Source organism: Petaurus breviceps, unplaced genomic scaffold (assembly GCF_028583685.1).
Source record: "Petaurus breviceps papuanus isolate PSGF00001 unplaced genomic scaffold, PetGlider_PUasm1.0 111, whole genome shotgun sequence".
In the NCBI taxonomy this organism is placed as follows: Eukaryota; Metazoa; Chordata; class Mammalia; order Diprotodontia; family Petauridae; genus Petaurus; species Petaurus breviceps.
Window position 1 is genome coordinate 996,304 of NW_027185600.1, and position 25,520 is coordinate 1,021,823.

General features: G+C 37.1%; 1 pseudogene; it reads right to left on the minus strand.

The window, feature by feature from the left end:
- Positions 1–7,689: 7,689 nt before the first annotated feature.
- LOC138157102 (nucleoprotein TPR pseudogene) lies at positions 7,690–14,426 on the minus strand (annotated as a pseudogene).
- Between the last annotated feature and the right edge of the window lie 11,094 nt (positions 14,427–25,520).

Genomic DNA, 25,520 nt, shown 5'->3' on the forward strand with positions numbered 1-25,520 from the left:
TGGCCTGCTGCCTACCCACTATGCTTTCTATAGTAATTCAAGCTTCCATACATTGTTAAAATAAATATTTGACCAAAGTAATAAAAACATGATAAAATCACAAAGCATAAATTCCCCAGCTGAAACCATATCATTCTTCTCAACCCTCCAACAATGGATGATACGGGGTGATTTCATCAGGGATTTTGTGAAACACTTGCCTCATCACCAGAGAAGACACATGGCCTGAAAATCATTTTGGCCCAATGCAGGAACTTAGCTCATGATAACCTCTGGTCTAGCTTTGTGTAGGTCTAGATACTTACTTGGCTCTAGTTGCTCCCTGCTTTGCCAAAATCCACAGTTCTAATAATTTCTTTCTCACTTGTTTTACTATATTCACTAACCATACCTGAATCTGGACTATGCTCCCAAAATATACAGCCTTATTAGTTGTCGTTGTTTGTCCTTTGTACTGTACATAAATGATATTATGATTTGGGGGTCAAGGTACAATGCATTTGACTATGGCTGATCAATCCAATACACCCTCAGAAGGCTCTTCCACTTTTTTTTCCTTTTTTTTGGTTGGGGGGGAAGGCAAGGCAACTGGGGTTGTGACTTGCCCAAAGTTGAGGCCGAATTTGAACTCAGGTACTTCTGACTAAGGTCCTCACTGTTCCATCTACCTGACCCCCCTTTTTTTTGGAGGGGGGAAGGCAAGGCATTTGGGGTTAAGTGACTTCCCCAAGGTCAAACAGCTAGTAAGCGTGTCAAGTGTCTGAGGCCAGATTTGAATGGCAGAAATAGTCTCTTTGAACATTTGGGATGGAGATATCACTAGATCTGCACATCTCAAGCACTGCTAGAAAAATCTTAGCAAAAGTGTCTCTTGTTAGTGACTCTATTCTGATCACCATTTTTGTCTCTTCTTGTCTGCTCTAACATCTAGTCTCTGTCCCTCATCCTGTACCTATGTTAGGCCATGAACCATTCAGGTGAAATTGATGTTAGCACTATCACAGCCATTGGAAGGACTGTTTTAAAGAAACATCATGTCATGAGAGACAGACATTTCACCTTGAGATTTTCATGATGATCATAAACAAAAAAGATCTTCATGAATGTAAGCATGGCTTATATAACTATCTAGTGCAGAGGATAAAGAGGCAGAAGCAGTGAATGTGTTTCTTAATAAGACTCTCAGAATTAAAATCAATGTGTATACTCTAATACTTGGTGACCTTGACAGAAAGATGGGCAAAAGTGAAAACAACAAAAAAGTGTTAGAAAATATGGTTCAGGATAAAGAAAAAGAGGCCAAAGCCTTTCAGATTAATCAGAAACTTTCAAATTCTGTGTTATATGTTTCAGGCTGCTCATAGTAATCACATGCCTTTCCATTGCCCTTTGTGTGATACTTACTTTTAATTCTTCAAAGACTGCAATGTTCTATGACTTACAGCCTTAAAACAATGCTGCTAGAATATCAGTATTAGAGAGATAACTCATTATCCCTGGGAAAAGTTTGGTATTACTTCCAATAAAACTCTGCAATTACCTAAAGGCTGTCTAGCCTGTTCTGCTCCTCTTGTTTTATTCTGGGTCCAATTCATTGTCCATCTGAATGATCGGTCTGTGCTATCTTCTACAATAGAAAACCCATAGGGATTGCTCATCAGAAAAAACAAAAAATCTCTCTCTTTTGATATCTAGATCTCTTTCACATATAGATCTTGTAATAGATAGATAGAGTTAGATAGATGTTTCCCAATAGAGATTATCTATCAGGAGAAAACTATACATACATATAGTATTATACACGTACATCATTTATGCATATAACTATGTGTGCATATAATATGTATATGTATATTTATATGCATGTGTGCATATTAGTATATATGTAATATACTCCATAGGTATATATATATATATGTGTGTGTGTGTGTGTGTGTGTGTATGGATATATAATACTTGTATTTGTACATAGTTTTCTTTCAATGGACAATCTCTATAGATTTTTAATCCAATTGCATGTCATAATCTGAAAATTTGACATTTCTTATCTATTTATTTTTTATCTGTGTGAATAGTTAGGCCAAAATTCTTTGGCACGAGCATAGATCTCTTCTGGAAAGTTTTGATTGTATTCAGATTACTGATTCAAGGATGCTAATTAAAGAATTACTACATCAGTAAGGAGTTGTTTCCTATCTGGTTAAAATATAATCAAATTCATTTTTTTAGCAATATTATGCAGTATTTACCATCCCCAATGCTTACTAATTCTTTTCTTGAAGACAGTATCCAAGGTCTATGAACATGTAGATTCTGTGTAGTCTGCCAGTCTTTGGCCTCTCTCATTCATTATTTCTGATGGATATTTTCCAATATATTTCTTACCTTGGTGATCAGTCTCTCTGTATTTAGCTAGGTTGGACCTTAGAAAGAGGACTTGGTCTATTGCCAGCACTCTACTTGACTTCTTATCAATATGTTAGAAAATGCTATGGTAACTTCCAGAGCTCAAAGTCCCCTCTCTATCATCTTGAGGTGTCAACATAGAACTTTTGCATATTATATTTGCATATTTGCAATTATTTACTATTCCTTGAGAGTTATAACATAAATATAAATAACCTTGTTTAATGACATTTATTAATATCAAGTGATGAGTAAAGAAGGAAGATACACATTCATAAAACTTGTTGATAACTGTCATGGAGGACATCTAACAAAGAGTTGGAGTCAGACTTGGATACTTATAGATAGTAAAATCTTTCAGATCCAATTATATCTCTTTGCATATGTGTATGTGTTGATTACATTAAACCTTCTACATAAAATTTATAATCACTCAAAGGAGTTTGTTTTAAGCAATCACAAGGAAAAACCCAATGGTAAAGGATGTATTTTGTCTGGATGGTGATTTGTAGTCATATGGACTGTCTAAAAAATGGTCCAACATATTTATAGCTATATCTGTATTTCTATCTATCAATCGATCTATCTGTTTATCTTTGATAGAAACCACAATTTGACAATGAGATGGGTACAGAATTGCAAAGGAAAAGGAAAGCAGGTTCAATTGCCTTTGGAAAATTGCAGAGACAGTTTAATTAGATTCTTCCTAAAACAATGGACTTTTCTTTTTAATACCAATTTTTGATCAATGATGTTATGTGGTAGTAAGACACAATGCTGAAATGGCTAAAGAAGTACTAAAATTTCCAAAGAAGTGAATCTGAGAATTTGATACTAACTCAAAGGGCCCATTGTAGACCTGAATATGTGATGCAAGTTGATTCATTTCAATTCAATTCAGCAAGGTTTTATGAAATACTTATTATGTATCAGGTACAAGTGTTGCAATTACAAAACCAAGGGAACAATTGCTTAAATGCTCATATTGTGCATTAAACAGTAGAGAAAGAAAGGCAAACATCCTGGTCCTATCTCTTAGGGAGCTCACATTCTAACTGGGGAAAACAATGAGCAAACAACTATGTACATATAAGGAGGTCATTTCAGGGTGAAGACACTGTGGTGAAGGGAGAACCAGGAAGCCCCCATATAGAAAGCAGGATTTACTCTGAGTCTTGGAGGCGGCCAGAGAAACCAGGAGACAAAGATGAGGAGGGAAACCATTCCAGGCAGGGTAGACAGCCTGTAAAACGGTACCAAGCTTGTAGATGGAGTGTTGAGGAAAACAAGATCAGTGCTCAGTTGCAGAATACTTGGAGGCGAGAAATAAGCAACAACACTGGAAAGGTAGGAAGGTGCTAGGTTGTGAAGGGCTTTAGAAGTCAAACAAATGATTTTATATGTGATCCTGGTAGCAATAGGGAGCAACTGAAATTTCCTGAGTTTGTGTGTGTGTGTAACATGATCAGACAGACCTGTGTGTTAGACGGATCAGTCTGACACGTGAGTGAAAGACAGACTACAGTAGGGAGAGATCTGAGGCAGAGAGATCAACCAGAAGTACAGGTGTGAGATGATGAGGACCTCCCTTAGGGAGAAAGCTGTGTAAGGTAAAATTTAAACTGTCTCTCTCCTCAAGGAACTTACTTTCTACTGGGCAGAAGAAATTATATGGGAGAAGCAACATAAAAAGTATCATGTAAGAAATTTGTGATCGAAAAAGAAGATGGATTAGTCATGAGATGAGGGATAACTGGCAGACAACCTGTTTGCTCCACTGGTACCCTCTTGATCCCAAGAGAAGCCAAGGAAGACCCCAAGCACTCTGGATGGACCCCATGTGTTAAGCTGCTGGAAGGACATAGACAAGATACATGTAGAAAGGATGGGGCATGGATGGGTTGCAATGTGCCTCCCTGGAAGAAGCCCAAAGATTCCCTCCTCATCTTTGCCTCCTGGCTTCCTTTGACTCAGATCAAATCCCGCTTTCTATAGGAGGCCTTCCTGGTTCTCTTCCATTTAATGGAGTAAAGGAGGACCTCTAGTGTCTGCACAGTCTTCAACAACACAAGGTCATGGCTGCGTTACTGGGATATCAGGCTATGTTTTTTTTGGCAATGTTAATGAATATTAAAAGCAAAAGCATTAAATAAAAATGCTGACAAACTGAACACAGCAATATATTTAAAATATTCATTAAGCTCAAGTAAGATTTATATCAGGAATACAAGTATGGTTTTCTCATTAGAAAAATAATCAGCATAATAATTTATATCAATAATAAAAAATACAAAATCATTAATAATATCAATTGATACATTAAAAAGCCTGAAAAATACAATATCTGCTTTTGGTAAGATACCAAAAAGCATACAAATAGAAAGAATTTTTCCCCAATATGGTAAAACATGTCTGAAACTAAGAGTTAGCATTTTATGTAGTCATGAAACATTATAGGCAGTCTCATTAAAAATAGAGCTATGAAGAATTGCTGTCCACTCTCACCATTAGTATTCAATATAATTATGTAAGTGTAAAAAGGAAAGAAGGTATTAAGTAATTCTAGGCAAAAGAGGGTAAAATATGTGCTTGTAGAAGATATAAAGGCATGTTTAGAAAATCTGAGAAATTCAATTAAAAATCATCTAAGATCCTAAATGACAAACGAGATAGAAGAGTGTAAAATATTTCTTTGAAATAATGAAATATAAGATATGCCTACAAAACCTTCTGTATCTCTGTGCATCACGAAGAGAAACAAGGAGAAGCTGATGTAAAGAATGCCATTTTCAGTTTGATAAATAAATGTCACATACTTAAAAATCAGGGAATTCTGAAGAGGGTCTTGCCCTATTCTGAATTCAAATTATACATTAAAAAGGGATACTGATATAAAATGCTAGCACAAAAGGGGTAACAATAAAAAATATTGCCATTATATAAAATGAAAGGAAAAATGGAACAAGGGAACAGGACACAGAACAATGGAACAACAGGAACAGAATTAGAATAAAAGGCATACACACAGTAGACCAGTTGTAAGGCAAACCCAGGATTATAAATCATCAGATAGAGAAATCATTATTCAGTAAAAGGTATTGGAAAAATTATATAATAACATGATGAAGTGTAAGATTGAGCCATATTTCATATCATATTAAAAATTAATTCCAAGTTTGTGAATGCGGAAAGTATAAAAATTAGAAGAGAAAATTATAATACATTTGTCACAATTGTAGAGAGGAATGGTTTTTAACCTATTGAATAAATGGGCAGAATTTTAGGAGACAAAGTAAATGTATTTGATAACAAAAACAGAACATTTTTCCACAATAAAAAGCAATGCACCAAAAATAAAAAGAGACAGCACAACTTTTTTTCAGGAAAAAAATCTAATAGAAACCTGATATTTGAAATCGACAGTTACAAGAGCAATGTCCATTATCCACTAGATAAATGGTTGTAGGCTGGAAAAACTCAACTGGTCCAATCCTTCCATTTTACTGATGAGGAAAGTAAGACTTGGGTTGCTGATGTGACTTTCCCAGGTACTAGATAGCAGCCAGGATTTGAACCCAATATTTCTAGATTCTAAATCTAGAGTGATTTCTATTAAGTCACTTTTCCAAAGAATATAAACAAGCATATATTTAGGAGATAAATATAAGCATTCAATAATCATGTGAAATAATGATCAGACCCTCTAAAATCAAAGAAATGTAAAAGAAACCCTAAAGGATTACCATAAACCTATCAAACTGGCAGAATTGTAATGAACAACAAAGTCAGTTTTTGTGAGAAAAACAGTTACTATGAGACTACTGTAGAGCTGTGAATTAAATTAATTTCATTTCAGGAAATACTTATTAAGAACCTGCTTTATGCAAAGCACTGAGAATACAAAGACAATGCAGTCTTTTGGAAAGTAATATGACAATACACAATGAGTTACCAAGCTCCTTGTACCCCTTAACTTAGTGACCCCTCTACTTACTAGTCCTCTATCCTGAAGGGGTTGTTAGAGGGGAGAAAGGGGAAGAAATCTGTCTCCACAAAATATTCACAAATACTAATTTGCAATAGCAAAAGAAAAAAAAAAGAAATGGAAGTACATCTGAGTCTGAAAATTGGGAAATAACTAAACAAATTTTGTAGTATTACTACAATATAATAACACTGCATTATGGAAAATGATCATAGAGGTAGAATTGGATGGGACTTTAAAGATCATCTAATCTAACTCCCTCATTTTTCATGTGATAAAACTGAGTCACAGAAAGATTAAATCATTTGACCAAAGTAATGCATGCATTCAGTGAAGCCTATTTCTAACTCAGGTCATCTAATGACAAACCTAACATTTTTTCTGCTATGCAATGTTTCCCTTCATTGAGGTGTCTTCCTAATAAAGTGTTGAAAAAAGCAATTATGGTCTGAGATCTGAATACTTTAAGACCCAAAAATAGTACCGCTGGACAAATGATGCCCTAAAACTGGAAGGCCCCCATCATGTGTGTGTATGCTGATTATTTTTCTAATGAAAAAGCATACTTATATTCGTGATATAAATATATATATTTATCTCTATGTCCATATCTATATCTGTGTCTGTATATCAGTTACACACATATACGTTATATGAGATCTCAGACAAAAACTGCATTGATTTCTCCTACATACTTTGAGAAGGAGTCAAATATGTCCCATGGCATTCTCTGCTGACTTTCTGGACACTCAGAGTCAAAATAAAAAATAATGCATCAGAGCAGTATCACAAGTCTTAGCCTTTCCCCTCAAAGCACTTTAAATGAATACTAGCTATGTGAACATGGGTGTCTTTTATGCCCTTATTGCTTCAAGAAACTCTCTATAAGTTACAGATGAGTTGTAGATATGCATTGGCAAAAGGAGTTTCCACACTAGAAATTCCCTGGAATGATGAAATCACAGTTCTGGACTCCTCCCACTCCATGATAAGAAATTGCAACTATTAAAGAAAATAACTAAGTAAAAAAATTATGAAATGATGCAGACTCAAAAAGGAGAATCTTAAGACATTCTATGATTTAAAAAAATCAGATAACATTTACACAAGAATAAGAGATTAGGATTGATATTAGCAAATAATTTTTTTGACTTAGAAATGATTTTATTAATAAAGATGTTGAAATGTGGGGATAACAATTTAAGTACAAAGCTTTTTTGATCTCAGTAATCATCACACTAAAACAGTAGCAGATTTGGTAGTCTTATTCACAACTACAATAATAGTTTATAAAGCATTTAATTAATATTTCCTCTGCCTCCTTTTAACTGGGTCACACCTCTTTACTGGGGTCTGATGACCCTGGACCCTTGTTCTCAAAGTCTGAGGCTGAAGCCTAACTCATCTGAAAGGCTTAGGTTGACTGCTGCTAGTATCTGTAGAGGAGGTGGACAAAAGATATTGGTTGGTAGAAGGAAGACCAAAGTCATCAGATTCCTTAATAGGCTCTTCCTTCTACTGACTATCAATTTCTAGTCCAACTTCTGAACTAATTCTTTCAGGTTTTGTCTCCACAAATACTTCATATCTGTTATCATCTGTCCCTCTTTCTGTAGTTCTGGATAAACTACCAATATTGTTACCACGGGAACAGGCTGAGGTGTGTGCTCAAAAGCATCATTGGCAGTAGTTTTGGTAAATACAGTCACTGGAGCTATAACTTGTATGGGAGTAGTAGGAATACTTTGGTCACCATATTCTTCATCATGTACTAGAAGAAGGTGTTTCATATATCTCTAAACTCTCTTGAAATGCAAGATGACCAAGATCAGAGTGGCTAGACTTGTTTGTGGAATATCTTCAGGGGATCCAAACTGGAACCTAGGAACACTAGCAACCAGAGGTGAATAAATTGATCCTGCAAATCCATCTGTATGATGTGGTACCACCAGATTTGGGGTACTTGGCACAGTTTTGTCCTCCTCATCAAAAAATGCTTCTGCATGCTACCTATCCCAAGAGTCAGTTGAAGCCCTCATCCAACTGTCTTTGTATCATCTGGATTCTCCAGACTGGTGGTCTCACCTCCTGAAGAAGTCCATGGATGTTTAGTTATGGGGGACATGGGTAAGGTAGTCTTTGGGGTGACTGAGGTACTCGAGTACCCTATCTTTCAGATGCTGATGATGGTAGTTGTTCTCTAGAATTCTCATGTGGCAGAACCTCTTTTACCACTATTCTGGCTACTTCCACCTCCTGTACTTTGCTCCATTTGGGGACCTGGATCAGTACCATCACCACCCTCAGTATCATCAATTTCACATCCAACATTGCCATATGCACTACCAGTGCCTTCATTACTGTCTTCACCTTCATCTCCCATCCCTGTGTCTTCTTCTTCTTCCCCTCCTCCTCCTTCTCCTTCTTCTTCTTTTCTTCTTCTTCTCCTTCTTCTTCATCATCATCATCATCATCTTCCCCCTCATCCTCATAGTCCTTTTCACCATCATTTTGATCACCATCATTGTCTTCATCATCACTGTTTAGCACAATAACATCATCACCTTTGGACTGGGCATCCTGGCAAGAGGTTGTAGTCTTCTGCTGATCGGACTACATGGATCCAAGATCAATTTGAAGGTACTGAGAGGTTCCTTCACTGTCCTCCATAGGAGTATAATCTCCCTGAGTGACTCCTCCAACAGAATCTTGTGAATCCTGATTTATACACTCCCCATCAGTGCTATTTTCTACCATAACTTCCTCCTCAGGTCCCAGAGGGGGTATGCTTTTCAATTTCTTTGAGAGGCATATCTATTGTTTCACCAGAGACTTGCTCTGATGTCTCTATGGCACTATCGCCTTCCTCTTCATGTGCATATTTAGGCAAAGATGACCATGGAGTAGCTGAAAATGTACCAAATACTGCTGTCAAAGTGGAAGGTCTTTTAATCAGTGAACTTTGGACAACTTCTACAATGCTGGGGGACGGTTCTTGGCTAGCAGGCTCACTCTGAGGATGACTTTGTTGAGTGGGCTGCACAAAGGCTGTAGCCTGTGTTTGTTGCTGAACAGTTAAAATAGACTGAGAGATAGAGGGCTGGACATTGGGAGTGGTGGAATGAATGTGCTTCCAAAAACTAGAACATGATCCATAGGTCCTTCTGATTGCATAACTTCTTGAGATTCCTGTGCCGTGGGTATCACTGTAGCTTTTGGAATAGTTGCTGAATTTGTAATTGTTGCAGGTGTGACCATTGGTGGGATACTAGCTCTAGGTGTTGACTTATTCCCAACTATGGCAACAGTTATTACTTTGCTTGGAGTAGAGAGACAACTCTTGGTGGAGCTGATGTTCTAGCAACTCCTCTTTCATCTGAAGCCAGCCTTGTTTTGAGCGTGATCTGTCTTTGTTGTTCAGGGACCTTGCTAGTGGTGTCCTGAGGCTCAGCTCTTTGCTGAAGTTATCTTTCTTGTTCCCTGAGTTCCCATTCCAAGCAGTTAATTCGACCTTCATATTGTGATTTGAGTCGTCATACACCCATCCAACTCATCCTTCTGTTAATCTAACGCACCATTTCTTTGTTTAAGTTCTTCATTTTCTTTAGTTAGTTGACCTTTGACACCAGCTAAGTGTGCCAGCTTTGCTTTGGCTGCGACAAGAGCCTTTTTCATTTTGTCTTCCTTCTCAGTCATATGTTGCTGCAGCTGCTCCTTCTGTGTGGTTCTGTCTTGAAGATACTGATGAAGATGTGAGAGTTGAGACTATTATCTATTTCTGAAAATTTCTAGCTTCAGCCTGTTTTTCAAATACTGTCTTTTGAAGGTACCCTATTTGATTCTTTACAGATCTTGTTTTTAATTCAGCTTGGTTCAGTTTCTTTGAGCTCTTGCACTTTGTGGACAGATACTTGTATTTCAGTAGTTCTCTAAGAAGACTGAGAAGTCTCCCTTACCTTATCATGTTGTGCCTTAAGCTCTTAAGCAAATAAAATATTATTTTTTTAAAAGTTAAATATACATGCTTTTGATAAATTTCAAATAATTAGGCTTAAATATGATTTAGTTTGGTGTATATTTATTTGAATGTTTTTAATGATATTTCCTAAATTTATAATTACATGTTACTTTAAAGAACATTTATCAACTCAAGTTCTAATGGTCAGAATGTCTAGAGAAAGTAATTTCTTAGCAATTGGGTTTCTTTCTTGCTTCCTTCCTGACATTCCAGACTTTTCCACTTCTGTCCAGTAGCCTTCTTACCCTAGAGACTCTTTTAACCACTGAGGCCCTCTTCTCTGACTGTGAAATTTCTTTCCAGAATCACCATTTCCAGAAATGCCTGGGCCATTCATGTGCTTCTCCTTATACTTCTCTAATCTTGACTTTTTTGTCTCTTTTTATGGCTCTTTTTCACCTTCCTAATTCTGAGGACATCCTCTAAGACTCAGCTCTTTGCTTTATGTTCTTTTTCTATGTTCATTTTTTTCATTTTCCAATTACCTGCAAATCATTTCTACTTGGATATACTTGAAAATCTACCCTCTGGGGAGGTGATGGGATAGAATCACAGAATTTCAGTTCAGCAATTGCTTTTTCTATAGTACACTTGAAAACTGCTCATCCAGTCCTTGCTTAAAGACTTTGTTGGGAGGAGTTTATGCAATTTAGGATTCCTAAGAGAAAGAACTCTGGGGAGAAAAAGATCATGTTCCAAATGCTGACTTTATAGAATAAACAAAATTTGGAACTGGGTCAAATTAGTGATTTATTCCAAGGTATGGACAGAGGAAGAAAAATAAGTTGAAGCACTGGTCAAAAGTTGGAGAAGTCCACAAGGAGTCAGATAGCATACTATGAAGGGGAAATCTAGCTTTTGTAAGGAGCTGGTTTGTTTCATGCAATGTCTTTACTAGAAAGAATAGTCTTTTCTAAAAATAATGTCTTTACTCCATCCTCTTCCTTTTTTATTATTTTATTTTATTTTTGTTTTTTTTGGAGGGGGGAAAGGTAGGGCAATTGGGGTTGGCTTGCCCAAGGTCACATGGCTAGTTTTGTGTTGTGTCTGAGGCTGGATTTGAACTCAGGTCCTCCTGACTCCAGGGCCCGTGCTCTATTCACTGTGCCACCTAGCCACCCCATCCATCCTGTTTCTTACGCATTTCCTTAAATTCTCCATTTTATTGTTGGTGGTAGTGGTGAATTGGATCTGATTTCATCAGAGTAGGAAGCTCCAGGTAAGGAAATTCTCTTTACTAACTTACATGGCTACTTGCTCTGCAACCTTAGAGAGGTGACTAGGGCATTGGGAGATTAAGCAACTTGCCTAGGGTAAGGTAGAAAATATGTGTGAGAAGGGGGAAAATTAAACCCTAAAGGCTTTGTGCCTACTAGACTAGCTTTCTGTACATTGTGCCATAGTTGATACTACCTCTCCAGAAAAAGAATCAAATAATGTTAATTATGTAATTCCTACTCTTCACCTCTCCCCACAAGAAGGGGTCATCTAGCCCAATTCACTCATTTCATAGATGAGGCAACAAAGGCCCATAGAATTAAAATGCCTTGCTCCAAATCACATAACTATTAAGTGGTGGGATTCATCCAACATCCTGGTCTAATTCATCTAGGTCTTTTAAAATTTCATAAGTATTAGTGTAACCTGTGATTACACAGGTTGTAAGGGTAGACGTGAGCTTCAAATACTAGATTAATACATTTGAAGAATTCAACAGATCAAATGGTTTGCTTTCAAGTAAAATGATATATACCCCTAGGTGGGCAGTGGACACCTAAGGCAGTGATTCCTGGGCATGGTTGGACAAATTGTGGTCTCCTGTGGCCTTGGTATATTCCATTATCAAAACAGGAGTAAGGACAGAAGGTTATGACTTGGAGAGGCTATATTCCATATAAACATATATATCCTAGCTGCACTCTTGATTTTATATCAGCAGTATTATAATTAGTTATTGTAGTTATAAGGCAGGTAGATGGCACTGCGGATAGAGCATTGGGCTTGCAATCAGGAAGACAAGTCTTTATTAATTCAAATCTGACTTCAGACACATTCCTTATGGGACTCTGGCAAGCGACCTCACCCTATTTCCCTCAGTTTCCTCCTCTGTAAAATGAGCTAGAAAAGAAAATAGTAAGCCACTCCAATATCTTTGCCAAAAAAGTCCCAAATAGGGTCATGAAGTGTCAGACACAATTGAAAAATGACTAAATTATAATTATATATTACATATCATATCATATTTTAATCAAAGACATTTACTGCGAGCAATATCTCTTTCCCTAGAATTTCTAACTAAACTGGAATACTTATTTTCATGATCAATGAAATGATCAAAAAGGAAGTGTGCTAGAGTGCAAAAAGGAAAATGCTTGAGTGAGAAGAGAGCTGAGTTTGAATCCCACTTTTGACAGTTACTAGCTGTGTGACTATGGACAAGATACTTAAGCTTTCTGAGACTCAGTTTCCTCAACTGTGAAATGGGGGATGGCTAACCAAATTGTGGTATATAATTGGGATAAAATACTATTTTGCTATAAGAAATGAGGAAATATATGATTGAAAGACTTTTATGAACTGATGAAGAATGAAGTAAGCAGAACCAGAAAATTTTATACAACACTAATATTATAAAATTGAATAATTTTGAAGATTTTATAAACTGAAAAAGAAATAGAACAAGAGAACAATTTATACAATATCGACAGCACTGTAAAGATGAATAGTCATGATCCATAATTCTAGAAGACCATGCTATCCTGACAGAGAGGTGATAAATTCAGAGTGCAGAATGAGACATTTATTTTTTGATGATGGGCAATGAGGGAATTTTTTTTGGGGGGTCTATCTATGCATATTTATTATGAGGAATTTTTCTTTTTTCCAATGGGGTGGGGAGTATCAAGCAAATACATTTCTGTTAATTAAAAAATAATTAAAATAAAATTAAGAATAACACTTGTAGTAGCCACTTCCCAGGGTTCTTGTGAGAATCAAGTGAGGGAATGTTTCTAAAATGTTGTAAGCCATAAAGTTCTGTATAACAATATAGTCAATATAAAACAACAAAATAGTCAATCAGCCAGTCAAGAAACATTCATTAAGCTCTTATTATGTGCTAGGTACCATGCTAAGCACTAATCAGATGGGCAGCAATTATTATTTCTTACATAAAAGGCCTTTATTCCCTTTCCTCTGCCTCTCCCAAATGTGCTTATTGTAGAAGGCTTCAAAAATTTCATTTCCTTTAGGAAGTCTATTTTCTTGGCTATTCTATTCATCACTGATCTTTTTGCTGACTACACTTTTTGGTATTTGGTATTTTTATTACCTATTTGGTAAGCTATTTCTTCTGTTGTAATAGTAATGAAATTTGAAGTTCCTTTTGTATTGCTAAGCTGAGAGGTACTTAGCACTTAGTAATTAATCAAGCCTCTGTTAAAGAAACAGAAGGTATGAACAATGTTGCTGACATAACAGGAAGGGGTTGGCTGAAACAGGAAAGAGCTAATGCTGTGTGTATATAAGGAGAAGTACTTGCTGAGAAAGACAGATCTTCTTGGACCAAGCTTCGTGGAGGCAGAAGCTGCTGCCTCCAGGGAGGCTGAAGAGGAAAGGCCCCCCAGGCTGGAGACAATGATTTTTATTTGAAGAACCTGGATGAAATGATTTTGCTTCTGGGAACCAACTAAACTTCTGCTGAGTCTGAGGGCCAGTCAGAGCTGCTGAAGATTTCCAAGGGTCAGTCAGAGCTGAGAGCCAGCTGGAGCTGCTGAGGATTTCAGAGGGCCAGCTGGAGCTGCCAAAGACTGAGGAAGCATGACTGTGGTGCTGGTACTTTGTATGAACCTGTTTGTGACTTTGTTGAGCCTTGACTTCCTGGGAACGACACTGGGAAGGATTTAAGGTGGATTTGACACTGTGAGCTTCAGTGTAGAACAGGAAGTGTGTGGAGAGCTGGACAAGGACCTGGGAGCTGCCTGCCTTTGAACCCAGGTGACAGTTTGGTGAATTCATGTAGTATCTGAGACCATGGAAGGGGATCCAGGGAATCTGAGAGACCACCCCAAGTCAAGCTGAAAGAAGATTTTACTTGGATACTGTGCACTGACTGAGATTATAATTTACTAGTGACCTAGGGGTGGAAGGCTTATGTATTTTCTGATGATTGAATAGTGAATGATGATTAAATAGTAACTAATTTGTAACTTGGTGTGCCCCATGGGTGGAGAACTTTGACTATTGTACTTTGTGTCCCTTAAGGAGGCAAACCTCCTTAAAGATGACTGAATGATTGATTGACTAAGTGATTCTTCTTTGTTGAAAACTATATAAGTGATTGTTCTTTGTTGAAAACTATGTGACCACTGTGGTGAAAACTATGTGGCCATATTAGTGATAAGTTGTTGTGAATGCTATATTTTTATTTTCTGTGATAAGTTGTAACATTGTGAATGCTGTACCTTGATTGACTGTGAATGTTTTGTTCTGATTTGTTATGGAATAGAGTGTTCACTATACTGTGTAATCAGAAACTTGAAAAGCTGTTCAAAGTAGCATTCTTCTGGAAAGCTGCTCATGGTTGGCTTTACACCTATAAAGTAATACATTGGATATTTAGCATATAGGAGTTGGGATGATTTAAGAAAGTTTTGCAAGAGTCTGGTTATCTTCGATTAAGCTGACCACTGAGGTTCTGCTTATTCAGGCCTAGGGAAAGGCAAAAAATAGTTCCCTCCCGCCCCCAGAATTTGAGATCTTAGGTTCAACACTTACTCCTGCTACGTGTTATCTCTGTAATGTTGAGCAAGGTGGATAGCCTTTCTGTCCCTTGATTTTTTCACCTCTAGAGTATGGGGCTTAAATTGAATGCCTTCAAGATCCCTCTTCAACTTAAAATTTATTAAGCAAATTGCAGAAGCTGATGAGACCCTGACAAATAGCAGAATACTTTCTACTCAAATGGAGTGTTTTGTACTTCATCAAGTTTAAATAGAACAAAGAACTTAATTTTCAATTTATGTTGAGTTGATTTTTGCTGTTAAAGGCAGAAGAAAAAAAAACTACTTCAATTCCATTAAACTACCTACATTTTAAGAACTTTGAGTTTTAAGACAAAGCCAGTAAGACAAAACCAATTATTAACTAAAATATACATCAAATTCATCATTCATCTGTTTGTTCAAATGATTTCCAATAATTATACCAGTATTTAAAGTGTGAGAATTTCAAAAGTAAAGCTCTTGATTCCTCATTCCTATTTTCTTTTATTATATGAATAGTTTTAAGTACTTTTCAGAGCTATGTCTCTGGATTGAGAATCAATTTCTTTTATCTGCTCATAAGGCTTATCTTCCCTCTGCCCAAAAATAAACCTTCCCCCGAATTCCCTCCCCCAACAAACCTTTTAAGTTGTGTTGAAAATTCAGTTACTAGTTGTTAGAGTTCACAGCTTAACCCCAGTTCACCTCTCTGAGGTTCTAACATTATCATCTCTAAAATGAGGCAGGGGTTGGGGGGAGAGTCATTAACTAGAGGATCTGAAGAGCACCTAAAGGTGCCAATATTTTATAATTCTATAGATGACAAATTGGAAATTGCAAGATTTTTATTCTCTTGGGAAAGTCTCCCATTGTAGTCACTGGAACACGTAATATATGTGGTATGAACTCAGCCATTGTTAAGAGGAAATTGTTAATGTATAGTCATGATAATCCTATATTTAGTTCCTTTCAGTTTCAGTAAAGTAGATAAAGAAGGATCTCAGTTTCCTTGGTTTCAACAAAAGAAATTTAGAAAGACAGACAATTCAGTAGAAGTTTAGGATCACAGAGGGCCTGCTTCTTGAATGAGGGAATGACCAAATGAACAACTATTTACTGAGCATCTGTTACATGCCAAGCACTATGCTAGGCTCTGGAGATACAAATACAAAAGTGAGTCAATCCTTGTTCTCACAGAGCTTACATAATAATTGAGGCAGACAACACCCACACAAGGGACTAGTAGTCAAAGAAGGGAATTTTGATTTGGGAATTCTCAGGGATGATAAATAGAGCTATAGGGAAGGCAATTGTCAGGTCTTTTCCTATATAACAATAGAAGTATAAGGGCGGGGATGAATGGAGTCAATTAATCAGTCATATCACCCAAACCCACTTAGCCCAGATACCTTTATCATGTGAGAGCACCTCTGTTGAATCAATTAAAGACATAAACTAAGTGTGACAAAGTCTATATACCTTTATTGAATCATTCAAAGACTAGGTTTGAAAAGTCCTAGATCAATTAAGAAGTTCCTGAAAACCAATGGGTGACAGAAGTATATTTAGATTAGTTGAGGAAACTTAGTTATGCCCCCATAGCTTGTATAAAGCCAGCAAGCTATTTGGAACTAGAGATTGGAGTGTTTGGCAGCCAAGAGGAGAAAGCCATCCCAGACAAGCTCCTGAGAAGGAATCACCTGAAGCTGGAGGAAAAACTTAACCTTCTCCCTCCATCCACCCTGGGCCAGTGGAGGATGTTATGAATTTTGTTGTGAATTACGGACTTCCTGTTAGCATTTTAATAGTATCCCCACATTAGCTGACACAGTGGGAATCAAGAATGAACAAAAAATTGTAGCGGAGTCAACTCCTCTTACTCAGCACTTTAGCTCTTAGGACTCATTGATATGCTTCTATTTACACAAAAGCAATAGTTACATGCTGGCACTATGAGATCTTAAATATAACCAATCACTACTAACAAAACAAAAGAAATAATTTTATAAGTACTCATTCAAATAAATGCATGAATAATAAATAAATAAATAAAAATGCATACATAAATTGGAATTATACTCCACTCTCCTACCATTGTATTCAATATATATAGGTATAGATATCTATACATTTATACACATGCATATATGTGTTTATGTGTGTATGTGTGTATACCCTCTATGAATGCTCATTTGAACTCATACTGTGTACTTTTGTTCAATACCTGATCCCTTTAACAATAGGACTTATAGCAGAAAACAACCCTCTAGAAATCCTGCTTTCCTCTGAATTGTCCCTTTGAAGGATGGCTTTGGTTCAGCAACTCTTGAACTATCACTTTATCCTTCCTTTATCAGAAAAAAAAATTTGTCCCTCCTCTAACTTTCTATTTCCTTAATCCCACATTCTCTATTCTGACACCCCACTCCTTTAATCATTCCCTTCACTTTAACATTTGTATTTCTTTCTTTCCTCTGCTTCCTTCTCTTCTTTTTACTATAACTGACAGATCTCTTCTTTCACTTGACTCTACTGCCTCCTTTAATTATCTCTTATTTTAATAAAAAAATTTCCTAAATGACCAATACTTAAATACTCTCTTTACTTTCTCATCATTATATTTTTTTAAGCAATTGGGGTTAAGTAACTTGCTCAAGGTTACACGGCCAGGTGTTTCTGGGTGGATGCTAAGTGTCTGAGCCTGGATTCGATCCCCCAGGTCATCCCGACACTGGAGCCGGTGCTCTTACTTGCTGTGCTACCTGGCCGCCCCTCTCATCATTATTAACACCCTAAAATCTGCCCCTTCCCAGTGCAACTGAACCCTCAAAGGTCACCAATGATCTTAATTGTCAACTATCAAATCAACTTGAATTTTCAGTAGTCTTTTCTCATTCTTCATTTTACTTGTCCTTTAGACAACATGTGACACTACTGGGCACCCTGCTTTCTTGTATATCGTTCATCTCTTGGCTTCTAAGACTTTCATATATCTCTTGCCCTGACCTCTCTCCCAACCTTCAGTCCAGTATTTTCAAATTCATGCTGAACATTGCAACTTGAATTTCCTCAAGGAAACCCCAAATGTCTCAAAAAATGAACTCTTCAATTCCTGCGAACCAAGTTTCCTTTCCTACTAGTCTGTTCTTGGAAATGGTGCCATCATTCTTCTACTCTCCCGAATATAAAACCATGGTGAGTACAAGAAAAGAGTCATATTAGTAAGTTACTCCTAGATGCCATATTGCTATAGTCCTGGTATTCTGGGTCCTTTTTAGCAAGTGATGCAATTACCAGTTTCCTGTGAAGAGACTCCAAAGATTTTTTTTTTTTGTCTAGAAGAGCCAGGTACTGCTGACACTTCCATAAGGCTCTTTAGTAAACAAGGTCATTCATACCTCTTTAGCTCCTATAATCCAGACTTCAGAAATTCTTTGGCTCTTATCAACAACTGACACAGCTGACTGGGGAGAGAAATAATGTAAAGAAAAACAAATCCAAATTTTCCTTTTTAAAAATGGGTACTGAGAAGGGTAGAACAGGGAGGGGGGTGGGAGGATAATATCCAAAATGTGTGGGAAATATGGGGAAAAAATGGGAAAATATGTGAGTAAATAGGATACAATCAATCACACCCATTTTGGTGAGTGATTTTTTTTCTTTTTAAACTTTAAGTCATCACCATGCTTTGTTAGGCTTTTAATCAATTTCTAATGAAAAGCTAGTGTGAATCTTTGTGTCACAGACTCAGAATTCCAGAATTGGAAGGTACTATGTGATAGTTATAGCTTTTCGATGGATTTATGTACTTTTTGCTATAGGGACTTCCTGAAAGTACCCACTTAACACATATCTATTGCTGGAGAAGATACTGAGTTCATCAAGGAAATTAATGACTAATTTTTATTTCTTTTAGGGCTCCTGAAAGTGAATTATTCTCCTTTATCTAACATGAATTTGGTTTTCACCTCTGCTTTCTTAAAGCATAACATTTGACCCTATATTTCTCATAGGAGCAAGGGATATAAGACATGGAAATGTTATAGCTATATACAGAGGAAAGAATTTGTTTCCTTCCGGAACACTAAGCATATAGCGCTAACTAAATTTTTCCTTGGAGCAGAGCTGGGCAAGGAAAGGAAAGGATATTACTCACTTTTACTTCTTATAACCCTTTGTTCCCTTCTAGGCTCAGCTCAAATGCTACCACTTTTAAGAGGATATTTCCTAATCCCCCCAGTTGTTAGTACCTAATCCACAAATCGCTATACATTTATTTTTGTATATAGCCCATATTTACTTTGCCAGAAATGTGTGATATACCCTAAGTAGAATAAAAGATTTTTGAAGGGCCATGGCTGTCCCACTTTTCTGTCCCCAGCACCCAGCAAAATGTTGGTCACATTAATAAATGCTTATTGATTGTAATTGAATAGTAAGACCCCACATCCATTCAGGTTCAGTTAAGAGAGACTCCAAAAGATCAGGTGATTGAGATCCTCTGTTTTGCATGATTTGGAAATCTTCTTCCAAATTTAAATCTGTAAATGAACTTGGGCATGTGTGTTTTATGTTTGGGCTCTATATTTCAATGCTATTTCTGATTGCTTTACCTGTGGCACAAAGCATTGTCCAAGAAGATACACAGCAGGAAACATATAACTCAAAGGGAGGGAGAGAAGGGAATGGAAAAGCATCTACACAGCACCTCCTATGTGCCGGATACTTTGCTAAGCACTTTACAAATATTATCTCATTTGATCCTCACAGCCCTGGGAGGGAGGTGCCGTCATTCCTCCCATTTTACAAATGAAGAAATGGAGGCAAATAGAGGTTAGGTGACTTGCCTAGAGTCACATAACTAGCAACTGTTTAAAGCTTGATTTGAATTCAGGTTTTTCTGTCTTCAAGTCCAAAGCTCTACTATACCTCCTACCTAGCTGCCTGTAGTAGATGAGAAGCATCATTGTTCAGGCAAGCACTCTATAAATAGTTATTGGGCTGTAGACTTAAGAAACAAATAAAAGTAGGAATTAGGGAATGAGGTACATTAAGTGATGTGGTAATATGGGACACAGGACTGTGAATCGAGAGATATGAGTTCTGATCTTCGCTTCTCCACTAAGTTATTAGAATTTTATGTTTTCCTAATAATTCCAACTTGTTACTACCATGAACTTAGTATTATTTTTAATAATTAGAGCTCCAAAAGTGAAATGGGCTGCCCCAGAAGGTAGTGGTTTCTTCCTCACTGAAGGTCTTCAAGGAAAGATTAAATGATCTTCTGAGATTGGACTGTGAGCAGATTCTCGTTTGGGTGTGGGTTGGACTAGATGGCTCCTGAAGCCCTTCTAATTCTTAAGTGTCCCTTACTCTGGAATCAAATAGTTGAATGACCTTGGGCAAATCTCTTAGCCTGTTTCTAGTCAGTTTCTCTTTATGTGGGGATATGAATTATTTCATCTTTAGGGAAGCTTACAATCTTATAGCAAATTCTGTGATTGATTGAACAAAAGCAAAAATGAGATGGAAATCTGGGAATTACAGAGTAAAGTCAAAACCAAATTTTTACTGTCCAACAAAATGATCATCAGTGGATTCATTAACAAGAACATAATACTAGCCATAAAAAGTCTAGATTGCTGTGTCAAGTCCCTGCTTTCCTTCCAGGGAAGCTATGACTGCCTTGTGCATCATAATACTTGACTATAAATTGAGAACTTTTTTCTGCTTCTTCCATCTGCAGGGGACAGTGCTTGCCTGTGTACACAGGCAATGGATTTTGTAATTCAAATTCACTTGCAAAAAAACTGGATTACTCAGAGCAAAAGTAAAATGTTTCCCTTGGGTATTATAATCAGAATAATACTTACATGCCTACTCTATGTATCTGATCTTACCTGGGTGATATATATGACAAACTGAACTGGCCAAAAAATTTGCTACCTGAGGAATTCAGACTGATTTTCGGTACAGAGATGCAAAGCTAGTCTTATTCATGAGTAGAGTGGGTAACTACTTTGTTGCTTAGGTTTGAGTATTCCTAAAAAACTCAACTAACTAAAATCATCTTCCAGACTGGCTTGTCTCTGAGTCTAAAAGTTCTTCAGTTTGACACATTCTTAAAGGTCCTTCTTCACACCTACCTATTTTATCCAGGTGCAGGCATTATGTTTTTGTATTCTTAGATTATGGTCTTATGCAAAGATCTAGAGCCCAGGAGAACTTGTTTAAATGTTCCAGCTCTGTTGCTAAATGGTCATAGAAGGCAACACAGTAAACTTGAAAACTAGGAGATCTGAGACAGCAGCTTTTATTGTGCTATCACCTAGCTGTGTGACCATGGGTAGGCAAGTCATTTTAATGCTCTGGAACTCAATTTCTTCACCTGTCAAATAAAATGTTAGACTAAATGATTTATCAGGTCCCTTCCAGCTCTAAAATTCTGTGGCTCTATGATATTGGATAAATAAAAATCTCTCTGACCCCTTTTTTCTTCATCCAGGAAAAAAAGGATATTAATGATTTCCCTAATTTCATTAAATTATTGTGAGGATCAAATGAAGCAATGTATGAGAATGTTCTGGAAACTATTAAGTGTGCATATATGTATGTATATCCCATAAATATGCAGACATATATATTCTGCATATTTATATGCACATATATCCTATAATACATATATGCATATACACTCTATAAATATATACCCTACATATCTACATACACACATTTATTTGCCTGTCTCTCTCTCTATATATGTATACATATAGTAGGCACTTAATAATTACTTGTTAAACTATTTCCCACCTTCTTAACTCAATGTTAAGCACAGTAGGTATTCAGTAAGCACTTATAAAAATGAGTTGAAAAAATGGTATGGATGACCTATTAGTATAAATGACTTTATCTGATTACTTGTTATCATTTCTTGTCATCCTGAAAGTATAGATCATAGACCTGAGACCGACAGCTCAATAATTGCATTTTGAGGGAAGGGAGGAAGTAGGAAGATGTCTGGAACATACAATCCTATTAAACTTCTGTATTTAAATATGTAAGAGCTCGTGGGCTTTAGAAATGTGAGGGGGTCTTAGAAATCATTGAGGGCAACCCTCTTATTTTGAAGTCGGGGAAACTGAAGTCATGACATAATTTTGATAATTTTTCCAAGTTCAGATGTGTTGTTATAAGCTGCAAAGTTGGAATACAAATAGGTTTTTTGACTCAAAATCTGCTGCTCTTCCTATTTTCTACCAGGGCATGGGAAACAGTAGAGTAACAGCTTACATTTTTTATAATGCTTTTCTAACAACAATCTTGTAAAGGGGGACAGTACAAAGTATTGCTCCCATCTTACAGATAAGGAAACTGAGGCTCATGGGGGCTAAATGACTTATCCACAGTCACCTAGGTTGTAAATATTAGAACTGACATTTCAGTAAAGGACCTTCAGTCTCCAGTCTAGTGCTTTCCCCACCATTCTCTGATGTCTCCATGTTGAAAGAATATTGGGTTTACAACCACAAGGTCTAGGTTTTAGTACTGGATAGTTTCTGGTTAGTATCTGTTTGACCCTGGACAGGGTAATTAACCTCCCTAAACTCTTATAATAAATGAAGGTTTGGACTAACTAATCTCTAAGGTTCCTTGTAGCTCCAGATATCTGTCTAAGGACAGTAGGTAAGTAGGTACAGTTCACAGATTTAGGATTCCCAGTCTTCCCTTTCTGTTCCTTTTTCCCTTCAGAAAAATGTCCACCCCTACCTTTCACCCTGGTGTCTTTCTGAGTCTAATTGCCTCAAAACTAGGAAAGTCTCTGACACTATCATTTACACTCTAACTAGAGTTTATTCACACCTACTACCCAACTTTTCCAATCTATTTCCATCAACTCTCTTTGACCTGGATGAAAGACTCTGTCTTCTATTAATAGAATGTCAGGCATTAGCAAGATGGAGAAGACTTTATTATTTTTTTTGAGAAGGAAGGTGAGGAAACCTTCTCCTTGCCCTTAAATTATGAAATAATATTGTACTATACCTTAAACTGATTCTGAAAATAATACACCTAAATCAGTTCCAGTTATTTTTAGGTTCCTGGGCAGAGTGCTGAGGCAAAGGGAGTATGAGGTTACCTATGGCAGTCTCCTTTATCCCCTCCTCCTTCCTTAACGCTTATCCCTCTTTTTTCATCCCTTGGTTTCAAGATCTGTTTGGTCACCTCTCATCCTACTGCCCCAGTCTGAGTCTTCTTTCACCTGACCTTTGTCCAGCTGTCACATAGGTTGCAGGTAATCTAACATCCTCACTGTCCATTTTCTGCTGCATCAAGCCCTCCAGCACCTTGGAAAACCAGATTCAGAGCCAGAAAAAGTAGCAAGACTAGGGAAAAATTAAGAGTCCCCCCGGTGTTTGTATTTGAATGAGCCAATAGGAGAGAACTGAAGAGGAGGTGGGAGGGAGCATGTAGCCCAACATCAGCTGTGGAGGGGGCTTTATGAGCACCTACTTACTATGTAGTTGGCATTGTGCTAAGTGCTTTACAAATATTATTTCATTTGATCCTCAACGACCTTTGGAGGTGGTTGCTATTATTATCCCCATTTTACAGTTGAGGAGATTGAGATAGGGAGATTAAGTGACTTTCTCAGGGTCACATATAGTAAGTGCCCAAGGCTAAATTTGAATTCTGGTCTTCCTGACTCCAGGACTACTGCTCTATCCTTTGCATCACCTAGCTGCATCAGGACTTCCTGCCTCCAGGAATTTTAACATTAGGGAGTAAGATTCAGTCTCTTAATGCATGCATACACTAATATTCTAATGGATCTGTGAGCTTAGTCATTTGAGATTCTCATCAATGATGTCAAATGCAATTCATCCTGTCCATATTTGTTCTTGTAATTCTTGTTCATGTCCTTTCATATATCACCATAAGGAGGTCACTCAACATACTGGAAACATTCCTAATGTTCTTTTTACATAATGAGAATGTCAATGGAGCATATGAGTTGCCAGCCAATTATCCTAAATAGTAGCTTTGATCATATTACCTCATTACTCAGTATACTTCAGGGCTCCCTGTTATAGCCAGGATCAAATACAAAGTCCTTTATCCCTTAAAATTTTTTCAAAGCCCAGTCCTTTCCAACCTTTATAATAATCTTGCTATCTATTCCCCTCCCCAGGCTCTGCTATCCAGCCAGATGGCTTCCTTGCTCTTACAACATGTCAGTACACTTCCTATTTCTGGAACTTTGAGCTGACTTTTTTCCATGCCTGGAATGTTCTCCCTCCCAATCTTTTACTCTTAGAATTCCTGTCTTCCTCTACTAGTCAAGTTATTATCTTTTGAAAAAAAAAAAAGCAAAACAAATTTAGTATAAAATAACCTACACATCATTTCCTAAATGTCATACCTATTAGAATGTGAAAAGGATCATTGTAATGGTAATGGGTATTTGAAGATCTTCCCTGACCCTTGTAATGGCAAGCAAACAAGTACTTAGACCCTAGGGCAGTTGAGCCTTGCCCTTGATTATATCAAGTCTTTGTTAAGAAACAGAACTTGTGAAACTCAACAGTGGGAGGAACTTGCTGATGCAACAGAAAGGGGAGGAACATGAAAGAGCTAATGACCAGAATAAAAAGCTGAGCAGAAGCTGAGAGAGACAGCCAGAAGTGCTGGGAGCAAGTAGCTAGCATGAGTGAGAGAGGAGCATTCTTGCTTAAGGGAGCCTGTTTTGTTTTGAAGGCCTGATGGAGGGAAGGTTTGGTAAGGCTTGGGAATGTTGGTATTCAATGCATTGGTTATGTGTACCAACTTCATGGTCACTATGATGCATTTGGCTTTCTGGTTTTGGGATTCAGCTTTCTGATATTTGAATAAATTCTTTGATTCTGTCCTCCATGTGGAGAGCCTGTTACATTTTGTGATTCACAACTATACCAGCATATTCATAGCTGCCGTGGGCACTGTGAATATTGCATTGGCATGATAATCATTCATGTGGTTTTTACAGGTAGAGGATCAGTAAGGGACTAAAGTCACAATCTATGGGATAAAGAAAAATCTCTGGCTTTGCTCTTTGCTGCTTTTGTGACTCCAGTAATGTTGGGTGACATCTCAGCCACAGGAAAGCTCAGAGCCTGGAAGAATCTAGGATCCTGTGAAAATACTAAGAATTCTGTGAATTGTTTGTTACCTTCTGAGAATTCCTATATATGTTTTCAGGATTCTTCAAGTCCTTGCATCTTTTGATATTTCCCTTCTTGGACTGACATAAAGGCTATCCTGTATCAAACCCACTCTCTCTCTGTCTCTGTCTCTCTCTCTCACATCTATC